This window comes from Anser anser, assembly GCF_964211835.1.
Source record: "Anser anser genome assembly, chromosome: 2".
Classification (NCBI taxonomy): domain Eukaryota; kingdom Metazoa; phylum Chordata; class Aves; order Anseriformes; family Anatidae; genus Anser; species Anser anser.
The window spans coordinates 44,949,272-44,976,906 of record NC_139721.1 but is presented as its reverse complement, the minus strand read 5'-3'; the positions used below and the strand labels follow the sequence as shown (position 1 = coordinate 44,976,906).

The 27,635-nt window shown below is 42.8% G+C and overlaps 1 long non-coding RNA gene across 2 annotated transcripts; it reads right to left on the bottom strand.

Annotated features, from left to right (window-relative positions):
- Positions 1-5,498: 5,498 nt before the first annotated feature.
- Positions 5,499-27,223, bottom strand: LOC310893931. Of its 2 annotated transcripts, none has more exons than XR_014579414.1 (3): positions 22,646-27,223; positions 19,179-19,284; positions 5,499-19,077 (listed from the first exon to the last, which is right to left on the bottom strand). It is a non-coding gene; the product is annotated as an uncharacterized lncRNA (long non-coding RNA). The 2 variants fall into 2 exon arrangements; XR_014579415.1 differs by having other exon boundaries at positions 5,499-16,641.
- Between the last annotated feature and the right edge of the window lie 412 nt (positions 27,224-27,635).

Here is a 27,635-nt window from a genome sequence, read left to right as displayed (position 1 = left end):
CCAAAACGCCCCCACCAGACCGTGAACAAGCCTTTTCTTCTTGCAGCTTCTCCACAGCAGTGCTAGTCCCAAGCACTGGGGATGGCAGAGCCCGAGCCCACCAGGACTGGATTTGCTCCTCTGCAGGTGCCATGCAGCCTGTGGACGTTTCCTCAGAGAACCACATGGTATTTCTGGCAGAGTGGGAGCAGCAGAGAAACATCAGTTTTCTCTCTGAGGCCCACTGAAGGACTGTCCATCCTTTCCACACAAAAGAAGGCGCTTAGCCCCATCAGTGCACTGAACAGGAATATCCTTGTATCAACCCTCCCACAAAAGTGTCTTATTTTACGTGAGGTGTAAAAACATTTCACATTAAGGCGAATTAACGACTGTTTGCTGTGGTGTGATACAGCAGCCTTCTCCTCTCAGTCATTCATGCAGTTTCACCCTGGACAACATCTATAGCTCTGTCTGTCCTGTGGCCATAAGACTTCATACAAATCTTCCAGGCATTCAGCTGTAATAGCCCTCACATGAGGTTCCCGGTTCAGCTCACATCTATTGCTTAATCAATGAGAAATAAAACTCCAGTCCCTGCCAAACTGCTGCTTCAGCTAAGAAAGGCTTGGTCTGCTTTGCTTGAGTATCCTAACTAATAATAATAATGAAATAATGTAAGTAGATCAGATTTATTTGAAAGCCTTTTTTTTTTTTTCTTTCACCAGAATGGGAACTCAGTAATGCCTGGAGTTTTATTTCTCCCGGAATTACTCTTTAATTGGAGCTGACTGCTGGAGCTGTTATTTGTAACTGCAGCTCTGTCTCTAACCAGTTTAGGGAAAAACCTTTAACATCGCCACCAACGGGGCTGCAATGCTTGCTGTAAGGCACTGACATCACCCCTGGGTAGAGAGAGACTTAACATGCACCCCTGTGCCCTTGTGGGTTCAACAGGCAGGTTGGTGGGGTTGTGCCAATAAATATAGCAGTGGCAGGATTGTGTTGGGCCAGCACAGGCCATCAAGGGGTGGGCAGCAGCCTTGTGAAAAACAATACCAAATAATAAGTATGAGAAATTTGGCATGTATTTCAGTTCCCCGTATCTCTGTCCCACAGAGGGCACTCAGCTGCACTGTTACGTGCTGCAGGAATCTCCACCTAACCTGTAAAAGATCAGTGGACCTTAGCAAGCAATAATAAGATTAAGAGAGAGATTGTGGGGAATCTGCTCTGAAACAGCTAGATTCCTGCCTCCTGAGGGCCCGAAGATTAAATGGCAACAGCCACTGGAGGTCTGATGAGGTTGGGAAGCATCCTGTCACCTGCCCTGCAGGCAGCAGGTTCTGAAGGAGACTTCCGAAAGGGTTAAATGGGAAGAAGTGCAAATGTACAGAATGTAAGGGACGTTACAGAAACATTGCTCGGTGGCTGAGGGGAACAGGCCAATCTCCCAGCGAAGCAGAGGTGAAGGATGTTGTGTTGCTCTTTTTTTCCATGGTTTGAAAACATCCAAGAAACTATAACACTTCATGACAAAAAAATAAAAATAAAAAATGATAATAATAATTACTCAGAGCAATATCCTTGATGGTTACAGTATAGAGAACATGTTCATAACAATTTTTCTCTAAGAATACTTAAAGCATTTTTCTTGTTATTTTCTGGGGACAAATCTCCCAGTAGCATGTGCGTAAAATGTGCATCTCTTTTAAAAAGCCCAATAATATATTTTACCATTGCTAACTTAATTATATCATTTGTAATGCAGTTTGCAAATGTTAGGACACGTTTTATGTGATTTCCAGTTCATGCTCATTAGAAATAGTTTATTCCAGAACGCCTGTTTTGTCCTCAACTGAGGTCTGCTGCTGATTGCCAATGGGTAAGTGGAAAGACAGTCACTGTGTTCCAGCCTGGGTGAGGGCTGGTTTTTAGTGCCAGATTTGCAGGAAATACCAAAGATGAAGCACTTTGAGAAAGTGTATATATTGCACATATGTAGGTCAGGAAGATCTTTTTCCATATTGTGTTTTTTACAGAAAGCAATAACAGAATGACTCAGCCATGTACTCCTGCTCCCTCTCTGTATCTTCTGCATATGAAACTCCACTGATTTATAGAAATTACTAAAAGAACTTTACTTCCTATTATCTTACATTTTATTTTCCTCTTGCTTTTCTGATAAAGGTTACATAAGCTACAAAAAGAAACCTACAGAAATCTGACCTGATGTGTAGAAAGGGCATGGGGCTGGAGGTGCACTGATAGGGTACGGTCTGCCCAAGCCAATTTTTCAAGCTCAGGTATGGGAGCTTGAAGGGAAATAAAGAGCAGCCTGGAAAATCTCCCCAGTATGCATGTCTTTGAACGGTCAGACATGTACACGTCTGTATTGCTGTTCTGAGCTCTCATGCATGAAGAAGCATGGCCAGCTCTAGGCAAAGCTGCCACATCTCTCGTAAACTAGAGGTGGCAAAAGACCTGCAAACCACGAGCTTTGGACCTAGTGCAGGTGCTGCCAGGGGAGGTGTAAGGGTGTCTGAGACAGCAGCTCCTGCTGGAGGAATAAAGGAAGGGGAGAGGAAGAGCCCAGAAGCTGTCTCTCCTTGTCCCTAGCCATAACACATGGCATCTCAGATACAATAATCCCATCTCAGATACAATAATCCTCATCTGACAGGGACACGCCTCCCAGCCTTGTGGTGGCAAGGCCTGAACTGCTGGGAAACCTTGAGTTCACTCTGCAGGAAATGCCCCCATTCACCTGGTAACATCTGATGGAATCCCTTTATAGCCCTGTCACTTTCCTTCTACATACTTTCCCTGCACTGTTTCCCTTCTCTTTTGGCTCCTCTACACTATTTTAAGTACAGCACATTTCGGTTCTGCTTCCCTCCTAATCAGCTAAGTAGCTCTAATATCAAGTATTCTTTGGGGCTGGATTAGGACTTTCCTGAAGAGTAAAAAAAAAATAAAATAAATAAAATAAAATTTGCAGTGCAGCTCCATTACCACAAAGTTCAAAGGTATTCATGGCTATATATCAAAGGAGGATTATACGTAAATCTAGAGTTAAGATTATTATGCATGGCTCAGCTAGCAGCCACACCTGGTATTACGAATATTTGCAAATCACACACTGTAAAAATCTGTGCATCTATTAAAGATATATGTATATATACACACACACATACATACATAATATATAGCGTATAATATAAAATACACGTGATATATGATATGTGATATATGAAAAATGTAATACAGTATAATATAGTATAAGTATTGTGTGTGTGTGTGTGTGTGTGTGTGTGTGTATAAAATCCAGGAAAACAAAAACTATATTAGACCTGGAAAGCGAGTTGTAGTACATGTAGGATGTAAGAAGAAAATTACTATTGTGTAGCATAGCAAAATGTCAAGGCAGAAACAAACAGTTTGTAAATACTATCAAACCAACATTATAAATTAAAGAAAGCAATTATTTAGTCTCAGAAAATAGCAGGTCAAGGGCAAAGGGCCTCAAGCTAAGAATGGGAAAGCTTCGATTGCAAAAACTTCTCTGTGGAACAATTAGATGATCGTACACATACCTAAAAAGAGTTGGGAAAAATATGTCTTGAGTTTTTAAAAGTTCCCATTACAGTAACAACATCAGAGCAAACTCATACTGAAAATAGGCTGCATTAGCACGGAATGGAACGTGCTCTTGGTTCGTTGAATTACTAAAGGCAACTAACTGGAAAATACCTCTGGTTTCTGCGTCGCCCTGTACTTGATGTATTACATCTTTAGCAAAGTAGGCATAAAATGCTAATACACAGTCAGAGTAAAATGTTATTATTCTGGGTGCAGTGTGCTTCACATTTATGTTACTACGTTGTAAATTTCTGCATATGGCAATGACAAATCAGCTTCTCTTGGTGTAGATATTCAAGTACAGTTTAAAGTCAGCCAGAATAATATCTTTGCGAGAAGGCAAGACTATCCTCTTAAATAAGTGGGCCAGGACTGACTGACCTGCGTTCTGACACTGTTAGCTGCTCTTTCAAGTACTTAATTCCTCTTCCCACTGAAGTCAATATGGATCATATGCCAAAAGCATATAATGCGATTTACTTTGTTGTTTGTTGTTGTTGTTGTTTTCATGAATATCTGCAATGTAATCAGTAAAGTCAACAGTACTCTGGAAATAGGACATACAGCCTCATCTAAATATCTTTACTCATCAACTGAACAAAGAATTGGATGGGATTCCAGTTTGTTAATTTGTTTTCTCCACTTGGGTAGCTCTTCTCTTTGCAACAGCACTTCAAATATCATGCATTTAAATAGTTACTCTATTAGAGCTTATTCTACTTCTCAGAGAAAAAGTAGTGTTTTTTTTTTTTAGAAAAAAAAAGTAAAATGTGATTTTAAGATATCTTGCTGGGGAAAAATAGTTCTAAGACAGGTCAAACTTTGAATTCAAACTAATTGGTGGTATTCCTTCAAATTATGGATTTCTTTAACAATCCAGTTATGGATTGTCACAGTCAAAATATGTTTGTTTATATTAGCGTGACATTTTCCATTCACTAAGTTCTCAAGGAAACATACATGAACGTTGATGATAGAATTTGTCAGAAACCCTGTAAAATACACATCTGGGTCTTAAACTGTTTATCAGAAATAGAAAATAAAAGTGTAACGTTAGGCCAGTGTCTTCAAGTTAGCAATGCCAATTGCTCTAACTTGTCCTTAAAATCTCACAAGTGGGAGTGGTAAGGATTGATGAACTTAATTGGCACCAGAAAATACCCAAAGTCTTTCAAATGTTTCTTATGCAAAATAAACAAAACATTCATAACTATTCCTACCATGCTACATTTCTGAATGATGACTGAATGATGACATCCAGGGTTCCTTCCGCTCCGGAAAGGAGCATATTCTGGAAAGGAGGATAGAAACATAAAGTACCTGATACCAAACTTACTCCAAACTTATGCTGATGTAAATAAAATTCAGGAGGATAGCATAAACCTTGTCTAAATTAAACCTGGAGCTAAGCCAGAAAGTCCTTCCTCCCATCTAAACTGCTAGGAAAATTCTCTATTAACATTCAGTTCAGATTAGCTAGTGTATTGTTTGAATAACATATTTCTAAATTACACTCATTAAAAATCATCATGACTTTACAAAATTATATGAAAGACTTCCTTATTGTTTAGAGTTCAAAAGTAAGAACATCCTAGAGGCACTGTGGGCATCCATCAGATAAGTGAAGAAAGATAAAAGATGGCATGTTACATTATCCACTTAAGTGCCACTACTCCATCTGTAAGCCAATGAGAATTCATTACAAAGACACTAGAGAAAAGCAGATTACCTTGGATTTATAGCAAGGTAAATCTGGTTTTGTTTATTTGTCTGTTTGTTTTCAAAGTCCTTACAAATGAACATCCATTATCTTCTTTGTTCTGCTTTTATAGTCTGTGAAGTTAAAAATAGAAGATCAGTATTAGAAAGCTGATTCGGATCTGATCCAGCCTATCAATCTGCTTTGTCAAACACCTGAGCTTGAAGCAGGGAACCTTCTTCACCTGCATTCTTACACAACCCCTAAGAGGCTTCAACTGGTCATGTGAGACAAGATTTTCAGAAGTGGCCACTGATCATCTATTTGCTTCCAAACGTATGATTTTTCGGGAAGTGTTTAACGTGGACTCTGAAAATTATAAAATCAAAAGAAAGGAGGGCTGGAAGAGACTGTGGTAGGGGACACATAGAACTGGGACAACCCAAACCAATAGCCTGGAGAAGGAAAGGGGAAGGAAAATGTTTTGCAGCTAAGGAAGAGGTGCAAGCAGAGATGAGTCCAGTGTGAGATGGCATGCACTACCAACACTTCTCCGAGCATCCTGGGCATGCACGAGCATCTCTCTGACAAGGCTGAATAACAAGTAAATGATTTCACAGTGAAAAACATAACTTGTCATTTGATTGGATATTGGTAAAGTACAAATAAATGTATCACACAGGAGAAAAAGTGTGATTCAAGAGAGAAGGTGTAAGGAAAATCATTCCCATCCTCTTCCTGCCCCATCAGGACTCACATTGCTTCCTTAATCATCACCAGGAAATGTGAGTTTCTTTTGAGAGACACCTGCTGAACTCTTTGTGGATTTGTTCTGGTGGCTCAGGACAGGAAGAGGAGTGTGATGTCCTCTGAAGCAGGTCACTGCATGCGTTTTTACAGGAAACTGAGAGCCTACAGACAACTTTTGAAGGCAGAAGGCTTGTCCACTAACTTCTGTCCTGGTAAGATGTACGTAGGTCGTGTGTTCAAATGAGAGCTCCCTGTTGGACAGAAGCTCCTTACTCTTGTTAGAGTTCTACCACCTCGATGCTGCAAATTGTCCATCAAAGCCTATCCGATCAAACCTCGTTTCAGTAATCCCTGCTGATGCGAGGTTAAGAACATTAAACCAATGCCTCAAATTGCAGCAATCTGGCCGCTGCTGTAAATTGTATCTAAGTTTGGCTGGATCAATAGGATCCAAGGTCTCCTTGTATTCTGTTCTTTCTTTCACCAAGAAATGCACTTGTTATTATTCTTCTGTCTTAAACAAAGATATCACGGCACAGAGAAATAGGGCATCGTTATCCTTTCCACACAAAGCACAGAAACCCTTACCTGCAGCATATTTATCCAGACAGGTCTAAGACTGTACCTGTTGCCCACTTGGTTACGACTGCAGCCTGTGCCCTCATCTCCACCCCATACTGAGGTGTTGTGTTAAGAAAGGGGATGGTTCATGAGCTTAAGTCCTCGCTGATGAATAGAAATTTTGCTGTTCCCTGTTAGGGTTTGTTATATACTAAGAGTAAATTCTCTCGCTTGTAATATTCTGGCAATGAGTATTTTTTTATTTTTTTGAGATTGATTAAATGCTTCAGCTTTGCTCAGTCTATTAATCTCAGCAGCCATTTATTGCTTCATATACTACAGTGCATTTGGGATTATCCCTTAAGCACTGTGTGTAGAAAGCATGTAGCAGTGAGATACAAGTTGTGTGTCTTGGAAATGCTTTTCTGGAAATGAAGAAAAGGAGCTGTCAGAAAAAGTCGGGATGGTTAATATTGGCACTGGGTGCCTCAATCTTTTGTCACCAGTACCGTAAGCTCCCATTTCCTACGTCAAATGGGTGATACTAACTCAGATTCTGTGGTATAACCTAGTGTACCCTTACCTGTCTGGTAATTCCTGGTGACACCTGGTTCAGAGGAAAAGGGATTTTCCTGCAACTTCATAGAGCAGTATGAGCAATTGCTGCTATGCATTGGCTGGGACATTCAGCCTCTTAATCTAGTGAACAGCTACTGCTGCCTCCAAAAGCTGCAGTTATCACTATTCTGCATATTATGCATATTTTTAGAGGTAATACATGCATGCTGCTGGATGAGGCAACCTTCAAACATATACCAACTACGTTAGCAAATGGCTATCAACACGAATAAACCAAACACTAGGAAGTCTATTATTGAATTGTGAATCATGACTTTTCGGTTACTTTTTGTTCTTTTGTCTTGCAAAAATCAGTGGTTAGCAAAACAACATGAGCTTCAGTGGAGATATGCCAGTCTACGGCAGCAGAGGGACTGCTCTTTGCTGCTCGGCCACTGTTACTGACTTCGAGCAATCATCTCAGCACTCTCATTGTATAAATCCTTTGCTTGGTTTGTTGCTTAAAACTGGGTTGGCTTTCATTTCAATAATGTAAAAATGAATAAGCACATGGATCAAGAATTAATTCATATAATAATAAAATCATTGAATCATTAAGGTTGGAAAAGACCTCCGAGATCATCTGGTCCAACCATCCCCCTACCACCAATGTCACCAACTAGACCATGTCCCTAAGCACCACATCCAACCTTTCCCTGAACACCCCCAGGGACGGTGACTCCACCACCTCCCTGGGCAACCCGTCCCAGTGCCTGACTGCTCTTTCCGAGAAGAAATGTCTCCTCATTTCCAACCTGAACCTCCCCAGGTGCAACTTGAGGCCCTCTAGTCCTACCACTAGTTATGTGCAAGAAGAGGCCGACCCCCAGCTCCCCACAACTTCCTTTCAGGTAGTTGTAGAGAGCAATCAGGTCTCCCCTGAGCCTCCTCTTCTCCAGACTAAACAACCCCAGTTCCCTCAGCCGCTCCTCACAGCACTTGTGCTCCAGGCCCTTCACCAGCTTCGTAGCCCTTCTCTGGACACGCTCCAGGACCTCCATGTCCTTCTTGTAGTGAGGGGCCCAAAACTGAACACAGCACTCAAGGTGTGGCCTCACCAGAGCCGAGTACAGGGGGACGATCACCTCCCTGGCCCTGCTGGCTACACTATTCCAGATACAAGCCAGGATGCCGTTGGCCTTCTTGGCCACCTGGGCACACTTGGCCACCTGGGCACACATTCCCTCTGCAAAGAGATAACAGTATAGTTAACCAACCTGGTTACCTATAGTTACCTAGTTATTTGAATGGTTTTGCACATACTGAATTTAGAGATCTCGATAGCTAATGAGGCCCATGCACAATGAGAGAAAAAAAACAACGTGGCTGCAATATTTTGGTGTTCCTTGCTTTCTTGCTTCTCTATTCATCCTTCTCTATCACGCCAGCATTTAGTTGTGTCTGTCCATTTATGCTCATCTCTTGTCCCGGTGTGCACTCCCACACTCTCAAATCACTCCCTTGCTAGCCCACCAGAGCATTTTGCCTACCCTACCTCTCGACCATGTTTCTGATGGGATGCATCTTTCCTACTAGAATTCCCTTCACTTACGGGAAAACGTGGTGTTGCAGATAGAATGGTTTTGAGGCTGAGCACTGCACAGGAAGGATGATTTATGAGGCCATATGAAGTCATGGGATTTGAAGTGCTCTGAAAATAACACAGATGAGACCAGCAATCCTCAGAACATGTGAGACCAGAAACAGGGAGAGTTTCCCAACATGGTACTCTGGCAGTGACATGGCAAGAGTTTAGGAGATCAAAGAGACCATGATGTCTTCTGAGAGCACATTCAGCTATGCAGGCGTTCTCTGTTTCCCAGAACTGTGACCCGATTCCCTCCCACACCAGCCCGGGCACCCAGCCCTGCATCCCTGCTGCCCGAGCATTCAGGTCACCAACAACACAGCTGAGAGTTTTGTTCCTCCTTGGCTCCTTGCTACCCCCACGTTACTGCTTCCCTCTGAGTCTTCAAAATGCTTGACCACAGTCAAGAAAATCCCCCACTTGCTCCCATTTCCCTGACCAAACAAGCCTTAAATCCATACCCCCATCCCTGTGTACTTATCAGTGGCTTCAAGTCTTTTTCAACAGAGCAGGCTGTCCTTGATCTCAGTCCCCCATGACACCTACTCCATCGCTCATTATATCAAGTTATTTTCCAGGTTCCTTACCTAAAATTATCAAGAGTAACCCATGTATGATTGTTATTCTATCTTAGGACACATACGTTCCATCAGGAGGGTATTGATACCAAAAATTAGTGCTGGCTTCTTACATCATCATGTCAGTTTCAAGTAGTGTTTTGGGAGTGATTTTATAGCAACAGAAATCATAGTCTTCCATTTTAGCATCATTCATTTTCTTTCTTTTGCAATTCTTAGTTCAGTGATAACAAAGGGTCCAAATTATTTTTAGCAGTTTTCTTCTGATTTTATTTATTTTTAAATTGTTTTGATCTTTTATTTTAAAGCAGCCAATTTTTTTTTTCCCTTCTTAGACTTAGCAGGATTCTTAAATAGTTGTTTGTGGTTTTTTCAGTAGCCAAGCCTTCATGAGTGAATTTTTAGAGTACTGTGTGGTGTTCACATCCAAAATAGAAGCAGGCAATACACTGTGCAAGTGCAAAGCACAAACCTCCCTTGATGATTCCAAAGCACTAAATAGCCAGCATGGCACACCAAAGAGCAAGTGCTGCTGCGAAGTTCTTCACTGTAAAGCAGGGTCACTTTTTCCCTGTTTCCATATCATGGACCCAACATGAACCTCAAGCCAGGCAAGAGTATCCATGTTAAGAAACCTCACAGAGAATCTGAAGAAAAACGTATTTCCAAAGTGTCACCCAGCTGTGCCAGCCCAGACACTACCAGTCCCTAACACCTGTCCTACCAGGAAAAGACACACAGCAGTTGACTCCCCTCACAATATAGCTTGGTCTGACAGAGACTGAACTATTCCCAAAGTTGCTATGAGTCTGATGAAGACCCTCAATATATGGGTGAACCCCAAAAGAAAGATTATTCACCAAGGCTCCAAGCCTTCCCACAAAAAGCTCTTATTACATTAACTCGTCCGTAACTACAAAACTATATTGTTATCTCTTTTCCTCATCTCCCTCTTTGTATAGTTCAAAAAGGTCTCAAAATTATTTCTGTATGCACCTCTGGTGGTATTTATTTTGGTGCACCTTAAGTACAACAGAGACTTATTTTATTTACCTAGTAAAGCCACATCTTGTTTACTAATTGAGCATCTTCTGCTCTTTTTTCTCATCAGGTGATTTTAAAATTCACAACATATAATGAAGCTGCTAAGTCTGAAAGCCAAAGCATTCACACTGAGAACACACTCTGAAAGAAGAGTAAAATCTTACTGAGGGAAAAAAATCCAAGCAATGTACAGAGAACCTTTCTGGGCCTGCAGATGAAGGCTCTCACACAGATCACCCACTCTGTGCTACAGGTAAACAACCATCAACATTCATGAAAGCACACGCAGGCTGCACAATGGTCCCTCGGATCCATCACACAGAGCCCTCCCGCACCGTGAGGGCTGACATGCACTATTTCATTTTAGCGTTCATACAGACATGCAGAGCACACAAAACTAATGCTTCACAACTGAAAAATTCCAAGTAGTGTTTCAAAAACAATATGTTCCCTCTTCAGGGCAGGTGCATCAGGCATCTCTGATCATGTGCTGCTGGCAGCTGGTGCTCAGGAGGGCATCCTGTGGGCTGTTCAACCTGTCCTGTAGGTCTCTGAAACTCTGTCCAGCAACCTTGAGCTCTAACCTTCGGTCTCAGCATTATGCAGGGCATAGCATTCGATTACAATTCAAAGCATATATTGCTTGGATATCTCAGGCTCTCTGTTTAGTGCCTACTGTTCCACCTCCTAAAGAGAAAGCCTACTGTCACGCTGCCGATGCTTGAATAATGGTGACATTGGGGTTATTTTTCTTTCGTCCAATGAAAGGTTTCTTTAACCATGACTGTAGGAGGATAAGAAGTGAAATACTAACTGCATTTATGTTCATACTGCTAACCACATTGGAAAACGACTTCATTTTTTTTTTTAAGTTTTCACTGGGGAAAATGGATAACAATTTATGAACATTCACTCACAGTCTTTCCCAAGCAGACTCTCATTACTATTAATCAACATAGCAGGCCGTGAGATTTAGCAGAGGAATAGTCCTTTTGTTTCTAAACTCAGTGGGTGAGTATGGAGCCAAACAGTGCGTGCTGAAAATGGGGAATACCATTTTTGCAGAGCTGTTTCTAACTTTCTGTGGATGGGCAGCCCTTGAGATGGGCTGCCTCTTCATGGCAGCATGCAACATAGTCGTAGTAGTTCATTCAGAGTCAATTTCCTCATAACCAGAACCAATAAAACCACTTGCATATGAGCTTCCCAAGTGCTTATTTCCAGGAATATATACTTTTGACAGTCTCAAGTCACACAGACATTACTGGTCATCCCAGTTCTGCTGCAAAATCCCCTCCAACCAAACTCTACATCTGTCTGTACAAGGCAAACCAGTAGACACTAAGATAATGAATACATTTAAGAGGCATAAAGCCAAAGTATGACACACTGGGAAAAGGCTGAGGTGCTTCTTGGAAACTGAATTTATGAGTTACCATTTTTTTAGGGTTCTTTTTAAAAATCAATGAGCATGTGAACAAAGGTGATTTATTTGATATAGTGTACTTTGACTGCCAAAGTTTCAACAAGCTTCTTAAAGTAGCTATGCTTCTTGAGAAGAGAGAAGGTGTCTCGGAAACTGACCCCCAGTTAAAAGGTAGGAAATAAAACACAGGAATTAATGGCAACGTTTTGTAGCAGAGGCTGGTTACCAGATATTACCACAGAGATAAATGATAGCGCTTGTGCTGTACCAGATGTTTGCAAGTTATGTAGCAAAAAGGTAAAGAAAGAAGTTGCAATGTTTGCAGATGACACAGCTGTTCAGAGAGTAAAGCTGACTATGAAGACTTGCAAAAGGATTCTTGCTGTCTTTTATTAATTGGTGACAAAATAGCAGAGAAAATCCAGTGCCAGTTCATATACTATAACACATGGGAAAAATATTATAAAATAAACATGCAAAGTGATGCGACACAAATTAACTGTTACTCAGGAAAATGAACTTGAAGCAGTTCTGGAGAATTTTCTGACAATATCAGCTTGTTTCTCAATAGTGGTCAAAAAAGCAAAGTGTATTTTAAGTATTACTAGAAAAGAAGCAGAAAAAAGTAACAGTAAAAACGATCATACTGCTGTAAAAATCTATCACGCATTCTCATCTCAAATACAGCAGACATTTCTGATCACCCCGTTTCACAAGAAGCACAGTGAAGAAAGAGAAAAGTGACAGAACAATAAATGCATGCAGTAGCTCCCATATGATGGCAGACTATATACTGGGGGAATCTTCAGCTTCCAAACAGTCTTTCATTATTTTTCACAATACCATAGCCAAACAGCCTCAAGGCTCTAAGTTCAAATAAACAAAATGAAACATTTTTTTCCACGTAGCCCAGAATTGAATGATGGACCTTAATGGCACAGGATATTATGCAGGTCAAAAGTATAATCAGTTTTTAAAAGGAATTATAAAGTTAATGCAAAATAGACCGATGCTTTTTAGTAAGGTAATCTGGATACAGTCTTTGTCAGAGGAAAACTTCCTTATAAGCCCTTTTTCAACATATGTGCCTTATTTCAGCATTTTAGATACACGGTGTTGAGTTAGACAGACTTTGACCTGACCTACTGCAGAAGTGGTTGTGTTCTTGCATTTCCCGATCCTGGAAAGAGCCATACCCAATGTGAAGTTTTTCAGAAATAAGTGACGCTTTTAAATCTCTTTATCATTTCCCTTCTTATCCTATTGCCTAGACATGTGGAGTTTTCCCAGTGTAGGTCTCTCAAAAGCTCGAGTCAAGACTGAAATACGGCAGTTGACCCTGGAGAGCCTGTGAAGTTTGAGGCCCCTTCCAGTCCTCCAGTTCTGTAACGGGGGGATGTTGTGGCCAGTTTTTGATTGCTCAGGAACAGGATACCTACTTGTCTTGTACTTATCCAGATGTATCACTATTCCATCCCGAGTCACAAGTTCACAGTCAGGCCCAAGGAGCAGGACGTTTTGGTGTGTAGCACCGAAGGAATACTTCGAAAGAAATAACCGCCACAAGGAAACAATGACACATAGCATGATAAATGCCAACTGCTTCTTTATCTCTACCTATTCCAGAGCAGATAACATGAAGCACTTAAACAGAAGAATCTCATTTCAGTGGAAATCCTCTCATTTAGAGAAGTTCTGGGTGCAAAATTAAGCACCTGTGTTTTTTCCAAAATTTTCCTGTCAGATAGTTCCACATGAAGCTTAAGGCCATCTAATTGCTTTTATTATCATTATACAGCTAATGCAATACTGTAGTGTCTACTAGAGATCCCCATTAGAAATAATATCCCCCATACAGGTACCAGAAGTGTACAGAGCCAAGGTCTCTACTGTGCTAAACTTGGATGTTAGAAAGTCATGAGGCAGATTTATATCCAGGATAGCAAATCTAGCCCAGTCTTCAAAGCCAGACAGATCTCACTGCAGAAAAAAAGGGACAGGCTACTAAACAGCCATCAAACTACTTCAGGAGAGTTTCTAAATATTCTTCTGTGTGAGTGAAGTGATTGATGGTCTTGCTATTTCTCCTCATATCTCAGTAGAACATGTGGTTGATAATTACATTTTGTTCTTGACTAAAATGGCACCCCTTTGCTAAAATCTTTGCTGGGTTAGCGGGGCAGACAGTTAACATTTGGTGGGATTAATCACTCCAGGGTATTCAAAAGCATCTCCAGTATTGCTCAAGGAGGCTGTTTCAGGATAGGAAAGCAGGACACAGAGAAGAAGAATTTGCAGAATCCAAGCTGTAATCCACCTCTCTGATGACACAATCTGAATTGCTGTTATAAACCCAAGTATTTGGCTAAGGTTACTTACCTGCATAGTGTTGTGTTCATGTCCCTCAGGTGACACAGCTGTATATACTCGTGCCCATAATGCTGACTCAGCAAACCAGCAGCTATTGCTGTCTGTAACTGAAAGCACTAAAACCCTATGTTTACCCATGGGCTCGATTGTGCTGCCTTAGGTCCACAAGGCAATATAAAAGCTACTGCCTTATCGTTAAGTGAAACAGTTTTAAAGTATTTAATCTGATGAATGTGGTACAAACCCAAATAACCTTTTGCCAGTGGTTTGCTGCACTTACAGTTATTTAAAGGTGATTGGAAGAGTGATTCAGATGGAGAATAAGAATAAATATCAGATTAATTTAAGAATATATCTTTGCAGAGTGGAGTAGCACATAGACACAGTGTCACCACCCATAGGCTGAGAGCACCAGCAGATGCACTCTTCCGGCCCTAGCTTTGCTTCCTGAAGAGCTTCTTTTGTCTCCTACGTACAATCACCCACTGGCACAAGGAGCGGGTCCAGCTTGTCACCAGGCACAATGAAATGCAGGAGCACTTCTCAAACCCACTTTGGTGTAAAATCACCATGGTTAGCACTGTCCAGCACCAAACCAGCCACGGGCAGATGCCTTTGTGCTGGGGGATCTGAGAAACCCCTTTGCTAGTTTTGCTGCCAGGTGGAAACCTCCAGCACAGCAGTAGCCGTGTCTCAGTGAAGAGAGTCATCTGTGGCTCAGCCCTGCCTGCATATTCTGTTGCCTCTGAAAGATGCAGCAGTAGGGCACGATTGCCATTTAAGTATGAAGGCATTTAGAAACAGGCAAAATTACATTAATGCACTGACTGGACAAATCCCTGAAAAACTGTGTATGCAAGAAGATTCTCACAGCTTTCTGTGAGATCTGCCTTTTCTGCCAAGTCTGTTGCTCTTGGTTATTCATGATTTAACTCTGTAGTATTTATTCGATTAAAAAAGCACCGGAGGGGTGAGGAAGGTTATGCTTGGTATGAACACTAAATGAAATATGCCTGTACTCAAGAATTAACGTTCATATTGAAGCAGGTCAGTCTTTAAATCAGTTTTGTTAGTCTCTTTGAGTTCTGATAATTTAAAAAGTACCTTATTTCTGTTGGCTGGCTAAAGACTCCATTAGTTATATTTTTTATAGAGAGATCACAGGCCAACATGACTTAATGTTCTGAAGTCTGTGTTCCCACATAGCTCAACTTATTCAAGTAAGCAGTGCTAAGGTTTTGTCTTTGTGTTAATATGATTCTAATAAGAAGTGGACTAATACTAGCTTAGGCCTAACGTTACTAAAGCCTGTTATTTCTTTGCTTTTCCTATTACCCAATTTGTAACTCACACTGGGTAGTAACCAAAATGCCTGCTGGGTGACTTTTTAAGTAGGTTTTCTTTGCAGCCCATTTGCTTCCTTGTAATTGAACGAGGTGGGGCTGAATCTGCCAGTCAATTTTAAAAGGCTTTTTGTAAGAATGTTATGAGCCACCACCTCATGTTTAGAGCTGTGATTACTTTTGAAAAGGACTGTCTTTTCAAAGGAGATCTCACTTTGTCAAATACTGGAAAGGTTTTCTTGTTTTCTTGAAATACAATTATCCCTGGGGTTCTAGAAGTGGTAACTGCTAAAAGGCTAAATGAAGCAGAAATCATTTATATCATTTGTGTCAATTGATCAGCTGACACAAACAGTTGCAGCCTTACTTTACCACATCAGAGTATTGATACTGCTGTGCCCAAATTCTGTTGTGATTTCCGGTGGGTTGTTATATACTCGTTTGTTAATGTTACTCAATCTGTTTGCTGTCTTTAGGGCTCTGGCTCCATGTTATTAATATTGGACCACTACAGCACTTGGGAAAAGAAAACTGATCAGGATCAGGGAGCAAATTACATTCTGTCCGGTTAGCTGGAGCACCCAGAACACGATTCACATTGACAATGCTTTATACTGCCTCTCTGAGTTATTCCTCATCCAATATCAGAGCTACACCAGTAAATACCCGGTCTGGCATGTGGTCTGCACAAACAAAGTTATCCCTTCAGCATGTCTACAACAAATCTGAAGCAGTCGAGTGAGTTGTCCCACTTCGGTGCCTTTCATCATCCAGCTGCGGCACTCTAACTCCCCATTGCTAGGTGTCTAAAGCCTCGCGTGATTTCTCTTGGAACCACAACTTAAGACAATCCATCCCGAATTCTTTTAAATCCATCTGCTTTATTATTAAACTGATAAACTGCAAAGTCTTACCCTGTTGTATGTAATCTCTCTCCTTCCGAGCAGTTCAGCTGACTCATCAGAGGCAGGCCAACACCAGTGCTGTCCACGCTTCTGCTGTGAAATGCAAGGTGTCTGCTCCCTGACCTGCTGCCGCTGGACCTGCCACAGGTGTGTGAGTAACACAGGAGTGCACAGGTAAGCAGGGCTTGGTAAGTAACACAACGGCATTGATGGTTTTGATAACACTCTCTTAGTAGAGGCAAAACTGTGTGCCACAGCTCTGGCATCTCAAGTGGTGTGTCTCCGTCAGGTCTTAGGTTCAAACAATGACCAAATGGGAAAATCTCAGGGGTTGTTTTATCAGTTTTAGCAAACAGGTTTAAATTGAGAAACCTAGAAAACCGGGTCCTGCTTTCATATCAACGCTGAGACTGGTAACAGCGAGTATGTCTTTGGTGATGTTGTTTTCTACTGACACGTCAGATATCATGGCATTACTAAAAAACTCATTATCAGTCATATTTGAACCAATGGCTTGGGAAGCCAATGTATCTGGAGGTTGAGAACACATAATTATATCAATGTTTGTAGATTTGACTCTTTCTCCTGTTGCACAGCCTTGGGTCCACACTGACTTCTCCACACAAGAGGCAGTATTCCCTGTAGAGCACAGCTTCACCTACTTTATACAAACTGTCCCAAAACTGTTCAGAAAAATGAGTCTTGATCCAGCTAGAAGGCTGTCAACACAGTTGGCTCACAACTACTTGCTTCCTTACCCCTAAATGGGGTTCTCTTTTTGCTTGTCTCCACTGTAGACAACACACAGAATAATTATGGTTCTCATTTAATGTTCTGTGAACAAACAAGGGCTGAAATTAAATATATTTTTTAATCATCTCAGAAATATGAACAGGTTTGTGGATAATTTTTCATGTATATTTGTTTTTTTCTTCCAACTACTACTACTTCCCAAGGGTTTTTTGTTGACATTTGCTGACTGTACAAATCAGGGCCTGCATTTAACAACGTTAATTGGCCAGGACAATCACTAGCACAGGTCCAGGGAAGATTTTGCTATGAGTGAGCTCACTGCTGCACAAACACACAGATGATACAATCTTAGCAGCACAGATGCCTTCATGTAAGACCTTTAGCAATCCAATACTGATGCTCTAGCTGCAGGAGACACTGCTAGGTTCTAGCAAAGTTTGCTCGGCCCCAGAACTACATGAGCGTGACTAGAGTCATCTGAGAGAGAAGCTGTCTCTGAAAGCAATGTAGTCACATGTATATTTATCCCTATATTCCCACTAATGAACTCTGCAAGACCAGCAAAGAGCGAATAGAGAGATCTTGGAACACAGAACTTGGAAAATTGGATAACCTAGTAAGGGAGCATCAAGAGCTGGCAGTAAATGAAGAGCTTCAAACACACAAGATGCGACATTTTGAGAGGGTTTCGCTGTAAAAGAGTGAAAGCTCAAAATTTCAAGTGTGATTTTGCTGAAGAGAAAAAAATCATTTGAAAGGAAAAGTAAAAAGGGAATGAAAGTAGATATGTAGACTTGTAAAAAGGATAAAGGAGGGAGTGGGAGAAGACTAAACAGTCTCTTCCCATATCAGTCTTAGATCTTTCTGCATGCCAGAAACTATGAAAATGTTAAAGTGCTGCAATCAAGGAAAAGACATTTGTGTATTTGCTTGTAATCCCGCACCCCTGCTATCAAATATCCTGCTTGATTTGTTGTCACTAATTCCTTAAAGTGTAATTATTATTTGACTTCACTTTGTACTTGGCCATTTTTGCTCAATTCTCAGAAAAGTAGTCAATGACTGAACATTACACAACTTTCTGGCCTAGTTTATAATTTGAGTAAAATCTGCCTTTGGAGAAAATTCTTCCCCACAGAATGAAAGAAGCTTTAAACTAAAAAGAACTATAGAAAAAGAGCTGTATTCACCATAACTCACCACTGGACAGATACAGAGTTCAACAAAACAAATGCTTTGCATACTAAGCATTTGAACAGATTACTGAATATTTCAAAAAATGGGGATGATGTAGGCTTTTTTTTTTTAAAAAAAAAAGTAACATTCTTCAATTTAGTCAGCTTTTCAAATGTTTCTGTTCCATAAACTGAATATCTGAGCAGGAAAGAGTGTCTTGCAGATGGAAGGCACAGATCACAGCCACAGAAGAGATACAAAAAAATAATTGATTTGATTCATAGCCTCTTCCTATTTCTTTATAGTTTGAGGAATACTTGGCTGAGTGAAATTCTGTGGTTATTTTGAAGAAATACTTGTTTTGTTTTCATAAATCAGAGCCTTCCCATTTCCTCCATAAATCAGGGAGATGAAGCAATCCTGTTACCTTTATTCCATGTACAGTCAGACGATGGGGTTCCACCTCCATCCTTGCACAGGGGAGTCACCCTTCCCTCCTCAAGCTATCTACAGGGACTCCCATTCACTCGGAAGGGATGCCATGACAGGAGGTTATAGAAATGTCTGGAGGACAACAGGCAGATGGTGAAGGGGCTGGGCACTCCTGCAAACGGCCAGCAAACAGCTGCTGAAGGAAACTAAGGGCTGCAAAAAAATTAGGGTTAGGCTCAGAATAGAGAGAAAGAGTAGACCCAAGATGGAGAGGCTCTGCCAGGGAAAACAGAAGATGGTGACATAATCCTCACCTGGGGAACTTCTCCTCAGCAGAAGGCTGGGATCTGCTTCTCCCGTTGTTCTTGCTCCAAGTAATTAATTTTCATCCTTCCCTTCTTTAAGAAACAGTTGACAAAACTGGGAGTGAAATAAAAAAATAGCCATTTGTCTCTTTTAGTCTCAAGACTTCATTGTGTGTGTGTGTGTTTCACCAGTAACCTGGAGCCTTTCAACCTTCTTTTTACTGTTTCCAGAACTGTCTTCCTAAACCTTTTGAAAGGATGATATAGAAAAATATGGCTAAAACATAGCATGAATATTTGCCTCCATTTGTCCTATCTCTATGGACCACTGAATATTCCACTTATTTTTTTGATGAATTCTAACCTAACCTTCTTTTGTATGGTACTAGGTAACCAACCCAGGCTAAAGGAAACCATCAGCCATTGGTGTTTCCATTATACGAAATCTGTGCATTATTCAAGATCCACCGTATGCTCTTCCGTGGCCCATTTCCCTAGTTTTAACCCGCATCTAATACTCTGCATAACCAACTGGAAAGCTCAAATCTGTGCATTTCTAATCTCTCGGTACAGTTACGTGGTCTCCAAAAACAAATGGCTGGTAAGGGAGAAAACAACCAGTGAATGAATAAGCAGCATCTTGTTGCTGCTTGCTCAACTTTCCAGCAGTTCTATCGTAAATTCAAGGATTCTGGGAAGGAGGAAAAATGCTCAAACAGTGTGTGCATGGCAAACATAAGTTGTGTCCTTTCATGATGCTATTATTAAAGTTGCAAAACAGTACTCTAGAGATGCTGCAGGCTGGATCCTCACTGCTGCAACCTTCTGGAGTCCTGCAGTCAGCAGAGCTATAGAGGCTGGAGCTAGCCGCTCAGCTGACCTACCAGTCTCGCACGCGGTCTGCACGGTGCTGTGCAGCAGCAGCTGGCATGAACTGAACAAGTACAAAATCGAGTGCTTAGAGTATTTCTTTTCACACGTGTAATTGGATTGAGAATTGGTTTTAGATGGGCTCAATCCACAAACACCAGTGAAAACAAGCCAATGACATATACTACTGTGTTGATAAGTATTTTTTTTACTCTGAGCACCAGTAACACATAAAAAAAAGCCCAGTTCTTCAGTTTTGTACAGATCTGAGTAGCTTTTTTTGTCTGCATAAAGGTAATGTAATTTTAGAAAAATGTATGTGAGGATTTTTAAGACTGGACTCTCGTAGAAGAAATTGTACCGTAGCAAAATATTATGATATGTTAGCTTTTCAGTTCCGTACACCGCTATCTTGTCAGAGCTCTGAATTAATTGACTGGTATTGACTACACACTTCAACACTGAATTGCAGAATTGGATTGTTAAGAATTAGGTTATCCCTTGTGATTTAAGCTGTTAGACAAAATCACAGACACATAAGGTTGGAAGAAACATATGGCTCATAACTTCTTTGAAAAAGAATCATGTCTGTCTAGTACATTCCTGAAAGAAGTTTGTCTGTCCTGTTCTTCTAAAGCTTTGATGATGGGAATTATTTAAGAAACCTCTTTAAATGCTGACAAAAGGATTGTCTAACAAATATCTCTCTTGCTGCAAGTCATTTCTCATCTTATTCTTTGTTGGCATGGAGAAGACTTGATTCTCTTTGCAAGTCTTTTACACAGGTCAAGAATGCTATCAGGTCATCATTCAGTTTCCTTTTTTTCTAGATTAAATAAATCTTCCCCCACCCCCTGGATTTATTGATTCTCATCATTCCTTTTACTCTCATATAGTTTTATTGGTTTATTTTTTTCTCTTATCATGTTCCAAAGTGGACACACAACCCTAGTTATCAGTGCTGAGTAGACCAGAAAATTACATTTATATTCCCCAGAATTTCATTTGTTTGGCTTATGGGTCAGTAAAATCATTGAGGGAGGAACGTTTTTCAAGCAGCATCATACTGTTGACTAACAGTCAGTTCATCAATGACTGGAGGACCCGAAGCCTTGCCTGCCGTATTGCTGCCTTGCCAGCTATTCTCCACTCTGCAGCTGTGCATTTGACTTCCCCCTTGAGGAGTTCTTTGCATTCTTTATTGAATTTGATCTTATTTTTTTCAGAGCATTTCACCAACGTGCCAAGATTACTTTAAATTCTAATCTTGTTCACCAAAGTGCTCAAAAACCCTTCCATCTTGATGTCTTCCACAAATTTTACTCTATTCAAACTATTACTCTCATCCAAGTCGTTAATGAAAGCACTGAGTCACGCTGACCCCAGCCATACCCTTGCGGGACCTCACTTACAACATCCTTCTGGTTTGACAGTGAATCATTGATAATTACTCCGGACAAGTGGTATTTCAACCACTTGTGCACCTGCCCAGCTGCAGTGATTTCAGCCTGGCCTCATTCTTTTCTTCTGTTCAGCACGTAAAAACATCATGTGGGACCACATCAAAAGGTTTTAAAAACCCTTGGTCACGTTTGAAGCTCGCCATGTACCAGCCAGGTCAGGGATGCCCAGTGCACACAGCTTATGGACTGGATCCACCCAGTCAGTTTGTGTAGCCCACAGCCAACTGCAAGGCACCTGCCGTACCTACGCAGTCTGCAAGTTATGTTCACCTGCGTGATTCAGCCATAAGCAGGACCTTTGTGGTGCTTACCCAGTAAATCCAGCACACACAGGAAGGAATGGACTTTTGCAGGCATAAAGATAAACGGTTTAGTGGGTACAATGTTTCCATAACACACAGGAAAAGCAAGGCATCTCCTGCTCACCCCCCAGAGTGGTCACATCACCAGCAGCAAGCGGTTTAGGTGCCTACAGCACTGAGCTGCTCATCCTGAAGAAGAGATGATTAGATCTGTTTAACACAATGTTCTTCAAAAGCCTTTATTGCCTGACTGTGTTCTGCATGTTTAGGAACAAACTGTATTAGTTTGTTTGAAAATGCTTCTCAGTGACAGTCCCAGCCTGACTCCCCCAAAGTCTCTATTTTCTTCATTTTCTCACTTTTAATGACAGGTATTATGTTTATCCACAGGGACTTTTCTTCTAGCAGCTGTCAAAGATTATTGTTAGTGCTTCAGAGAATGCTCTAGCACTTTAAATTTGCCAGCATAAAGCTCAGCAGGCTGGGCTGATTTCAATGTATCTACATCTCTTAAATTTTAAAATGTATTCTCTACTTGATTTTTGACTTTTCTATAGCCCTGTTAAAAAGAAACACGGTAAGTTTCTGGGTACCAGCACCTTGTTTGTGACTTAAAACCACTGAACACCTCAGTCTTGGTGTCATGTGCCTTTCCTCTCTCTAAGCCACAGACCTTCCTTCAGCCTCCCCCCGTTTCTAACATCCTTTCAAAGCTCTCATTACAGTTTGTCCCTTGTGACTCATTTTGTGCCTTAGCCTTTCTGAGCCCTTCCTATTCAGGCACCCTTTGTCCCTCTGTCCCTTTCTGTACAGCTGATTTTGTGTGATTCCTGTTATTTACCTTACAAGGTGAACCTGGAAATGCAGTAGGGCATTTCTGCGGTGCTCATTGCAGTCACGAGGACAGCGAGGAGGCGGTGCAGTCACAGGGTAGCTCCATGTCACACAACCCCGCGTGTACACGGCTGGCAAAGCAGCTGCAGCTTCTTTAGAGCCAGCAGTAGATGGACACGCTGTCCTCCCAAGGTAGTACAGCTTCATGTTCACATCCCGCACGTGTCTGTGTTTGAGCTGCAGGCCACTTTCAGCTGTCTGCTCCTACAAAGAAATTTCCACGTACTTAATTTAAACAGTGGCTATGGATACGCCTAATCCCAAGAAAGACGTCTACCATTTTTCCTTGATCTTAAAGTGTTTACAAGGGAACCCGTCCTTTCTTTTTGCAGGTGGAGGAACCAAGATGCGGAAAGGGTGAGGGCTATGTCCAGGGCAATGCTCGGCACGGGCTGCATTCAGAAGGGCAACCAGGCTGCTGAATCCCAACCCAGCATCCTCGCCACAGCCTCGCATCGTCTCCACGGATGAACTGCTGACTTCTCTCCATATCTGTCAAGGACTTGATGATACACGTCTAACTCCACTTTCCATTTTAAGCTGCTGCAAACTATTCAACCATTTGGCACAGACAGCAGCGATGCTCTCGGGAAGCTGGTTTCTGTAAAGCCCTACGTTGCTTCAAAGTATCATTACAATAACCAACTTCCAAACTTTTTTTTGGAAAAGAGTTTGAAAGTTAAAAGAGCTTGGAAGTTAAAAGAGTTTGGAACACAAAGTTAAAGCCTTTGTGTTCACCAGATGTAGAGCACAGCAGCACAGTAATGCTCTGTACACTACATTAATGCAAATAACAGTCACAAACTTGCAAGCATAGGGTGACGGTAGTTGTATAGCACAATGTTTTCGCTCTTTCACAGGGTGACTGCCACTGCTAGCGTGCATTATTTATTGAAGATAAAAACTAAAAGGGAATGAAACCTACTACTGTAACCGACGACCTTTACAGCTTCATCCTCTCAGACGAGCTGAAATCTGATGGCTTAAGAGAAAGAAGCCTGCTGAAAAGTCCCTTGGCTCCCTCGCACCCCCGTGGTACACACCCGCTCTCAGCGGCGCTTCCCTCAGATTCCCACCAAGCCCCGGCACCCGGGCCGGACCCGTGCCACCAGGTGGGAGCTTGCAGGAGCTCGGGAAGTGCAGGGGAAGCGGGCGTCTTGCAGCTTCCCCAGTGGCAAGCAGCAGTAATGCCCGCCACCAAAAAGGTGTAAACTCCTTTTGGAACAGGATGGGCGATACTCCCAGAAGGGGGTTTACAAGTGCTGGATGTGAACAGTCCCCTCGTTTTGCAAGCCAACAAATGTCTGCTGCAATGCACTTCTAGTACAGCGTGACCTCTCTGCGACTGCCATCGTGTTCTGAATGAAACTCACGCAGCTACCACAAAGCTACTAATTTAGTAACACGCTTAATCACAATTCTAACTGGAAGATCATTAAGAAAGCCCAGACTTACACATGCAATCTGGTACTAAGCAGCCAACACCATTTCCTTCTTCCAAAGACAGAATAAATAACGTTATTAATGAAAAAAAATCACAAAAATCTAGCGTACAAATTGCTTGTAGTTCCCTGCTAGCACATTATCCACTAAAATCTTTTCTTCCTATATGGCACAAATTCTATTTCTTTCTATGACATCTCAGTGTTAAGCACTACATTTCTGTCAGTGGTACACTTCATTGTCTGTAGTGAGTCAAGCGAACCACCAACATGCAGTGTCAGTACTGCTACTACTACTATCTGCATTGTGGCATCTCCAAGCTAAAGATCAGAGAAATGATGATGTGCCCAAAGTCCAGTTTGGATAATGTATCCAAATGGAACAAATTCCGTTCATTATTTGATTTCACAGGCACTTAATCATACAAAACGATGCCTAGCTGGCACAGTGGTAGATGAACTAGGGAAAGATTAGATTTGTCAACTGTGACATTAAGATCAGCACAGCCTAGCGCGATTCCCTCTCTCCTCACACTCTCTTAGATGTAGGAGGTGTGATCTCCTCTCATTCTTCAGCAACGGGGTGATGTCAAATCAGGAACCCCATAAGCTGACACCAAATGGTGGGACGGCTGCTTATCAACTCCGTTGTCTTCCTTGTTAAAGCACCATTTGTGTCACTCCAGAGGAGACCAGCTACGTACGGAAAATTTGAGGGAACTGCTAGAGAGCTCGTAGTTTTTAATGCTATTACACAGTAAACGTAGGAAAGCCAGTAAATGCTTTGTAAACTGCTTCATGAATTGCTGCCGGGGAAGAGGAGCTGGTCAACGTGTACTAGGGCAGCATGCTCAGAAGGCACAACAGAAAGCAGGGTCAGGAGGGAGCACTTGGTGTTTCCAGCAAAACCCCAGCCAGCCCCACCTGAGGCACTTCCTTCGTGCTGGAAGGGAAGGAGACAAGCCACACAGCGCACGTACAAATTAGACTGCTGTTTTTTATGGATGAGACATATCCTAAAAACTCAAGGTGAAAGGTAATAGCTAAGGAAAAACCTGTTAAGTTTGCCCTAGAATTACATTTCAAGTTTAAATGACTCCCGGTCATTCTTGTTTTCCAGCCTTGTAATTAGGAGCTTGCCCTTATGCCTGGCTGGAGTAAACCTTTAATTTGATTAATGCTTGCACTTGACTAGTGTTGATGACAAGCCTAGGTGAAGCTAACAAACTTCAGGGTATTGTCTATCTTGTGAGAAGCTCCAAATGCATCCAAGTAAAGAGGCAGCTTCTTGAGGAACTGCCCCCCTAGACATGTGTAAAGGATCAGCAAACAAAATGTGTTCCTTTGTAGGTATGAGAATTAACAAGAGGACAAGAGTTCTCAGGTGTCTGACTGCAGAAAGATGCTGGCTCTGACAGACACAAGCCAACACCCCTCCTGCAAGGAACAGGTGCCTGGAAGTTATCTTACAGTCACAGGCAACACTCAAACTTCCCCATAACTCTGCATTTTAATTTGTACAATCAGCATCCCAGTAAGACTGGCCAGAAGGTGGGATTTTCACTTAGCAGAAGTGAAAATGACTTTTGATTTGGTTATCATTTAATTTTCATCCAATTCAAGCAAAGCCAACAAACACAGTCTATTCCTGCAATGCACGGCACTTGAGGGAAACTCCCCTTGGAATACACTGATGTTCAGTGTACCCCTAAAAAACCAGCTGCTTGGCTGGGTGGGCTGGCTTGTCCATCCCATGACTCCTAACAGGATCGAGAGCAGCATGGAAGCCCTGATGTATGGCTCCTAAGGTGCTCTGCCAGGAACCAAAGCACTTTTCTAGGGGAATCCTGCCTGCTACTTGATGACAGTCTGTTGAACTGTTGCTGCTATCGCTAGTCTCAATCCCCTTATGAAAGCTTTCTGTGCAAAGCTGTCACAGCCGGGTCTGCTACCCATAGAGCAGGCAGTCCTTGAGCCACTTAGCCTTGGAGGTCATGTTCTGGAGAGTGAAAGATCATGGTTTATTGTGGTGAAACTGCCTGCAAGTGAAACACGAGTAGTTTAGTGTTGCATTAAAACAGGGATGAATTTAGCCCACAATTTCAAGAAATGGAGCAGCGCACCCTGACAAAGCCTCAGAAGCTATAACAGCCCTCCCAGTCAGCAGCCCAGCGAGCTACGAACATCCTCAGCCCTGCTAACCTCTCAACCGGATCCCTACTGAGCATCAAGGTATGTCATCTTCTGAGCTGGTATCAGAGAGTTTAAGGACAGGTTCTCCTGCGGTCCGACCTCCTTTATGTGTCGCTCTTTGCTTTCAGTGAGGTTACTGTCACTTAGACGCAATCTTCCCTCACCTTGGCATCACAGTGACAGCACCCCTTGTTGCAGGCTCACTCGCTCCATCCTCTGTGACACTGCCTTTCCCCTGCATTTTCCTGCTATTCTCTGGCAGTAGCAATCAGCTCCTGTAGCTGCTACCAACTGCAGACACGCAGACCTCCCCTGCTGCCTCTCCATCACCTACCACACCTCATTTCCAGCTCCCCATTCAGCCTCCCCGTCCTCCACAACCTCGCGCTTCACTTCAGCTGTTTTGTCACATCTCATGCACGCCATCCCCCTCGCGTTCCCTCTGCGTTTTACCACAACAGAGGGTACCGTCAGGCCGTCTCCTGCTTTACCTGCCATGCCTGAGTCACGTCCTCATCCTGTTCTCACCTCTCTTTCCCCGGTGCTTCGGTGGGACAGGAATTGCAAACGGGTGTAACAGGGCAGCGGTGTGAGAACCCGGCTTTGTCAGGGCAACACCGCTCCCCTGGACTGGTTCTCTAACGTGGATTCTGGAAATCTGCGTGCACTTGGACGGGCTGCGTGATGCCCTAGCTATCTAACACCACGCACTGTGCCCTCCAGCACGATCAGACCTTCCCCCTTTTCCCTCTTCTGCTCGGCTCCGTCCAGAACCGCTGTGCCCCGCTGGTGTTTCCACATCACCCAAAGCACCGGTCCCGATGGAGCAGCACCCCAAAAACGCGTGCTTGAGCAGGACGCGGGCCCTCAGCCGCTAGCCCCAGCCGCAGGTAGGCACCGCAGCGACCAAGTCCCGCATCCCGCACCGCTCACTGTTCCCATCCGCGCACGGGAATGCCCTCGACGCCTGAGGCGAGGGGCGCAGGAGCGCGGCACGCAGCCCGCTGCCCGCAGGTACGGCATGGCGGCGGGCGGCACCTCGGGCTGCTCCCCGAGGGTACCGCCGGGCAGGGGGCGAGCCCGGCAGCCGTGACCGGACCGGACACGGACCCCCCCCCCCCCTCCGGACCCGGAGGGACCCGCTGCCGGCCCCCGGGACCGCGACGGGCGATTTTTGGGGGGGCCCCGGGGCTGGGGATGGAGGAGGAGGAGGAGGGAGAGGAGGGAGGGGTGATGGGGGGGGGGGGGTGCGGGAGGGGGCGCCCGCCCCGCCCTCCCCCAGCGGAGGGATGACGTCACCCC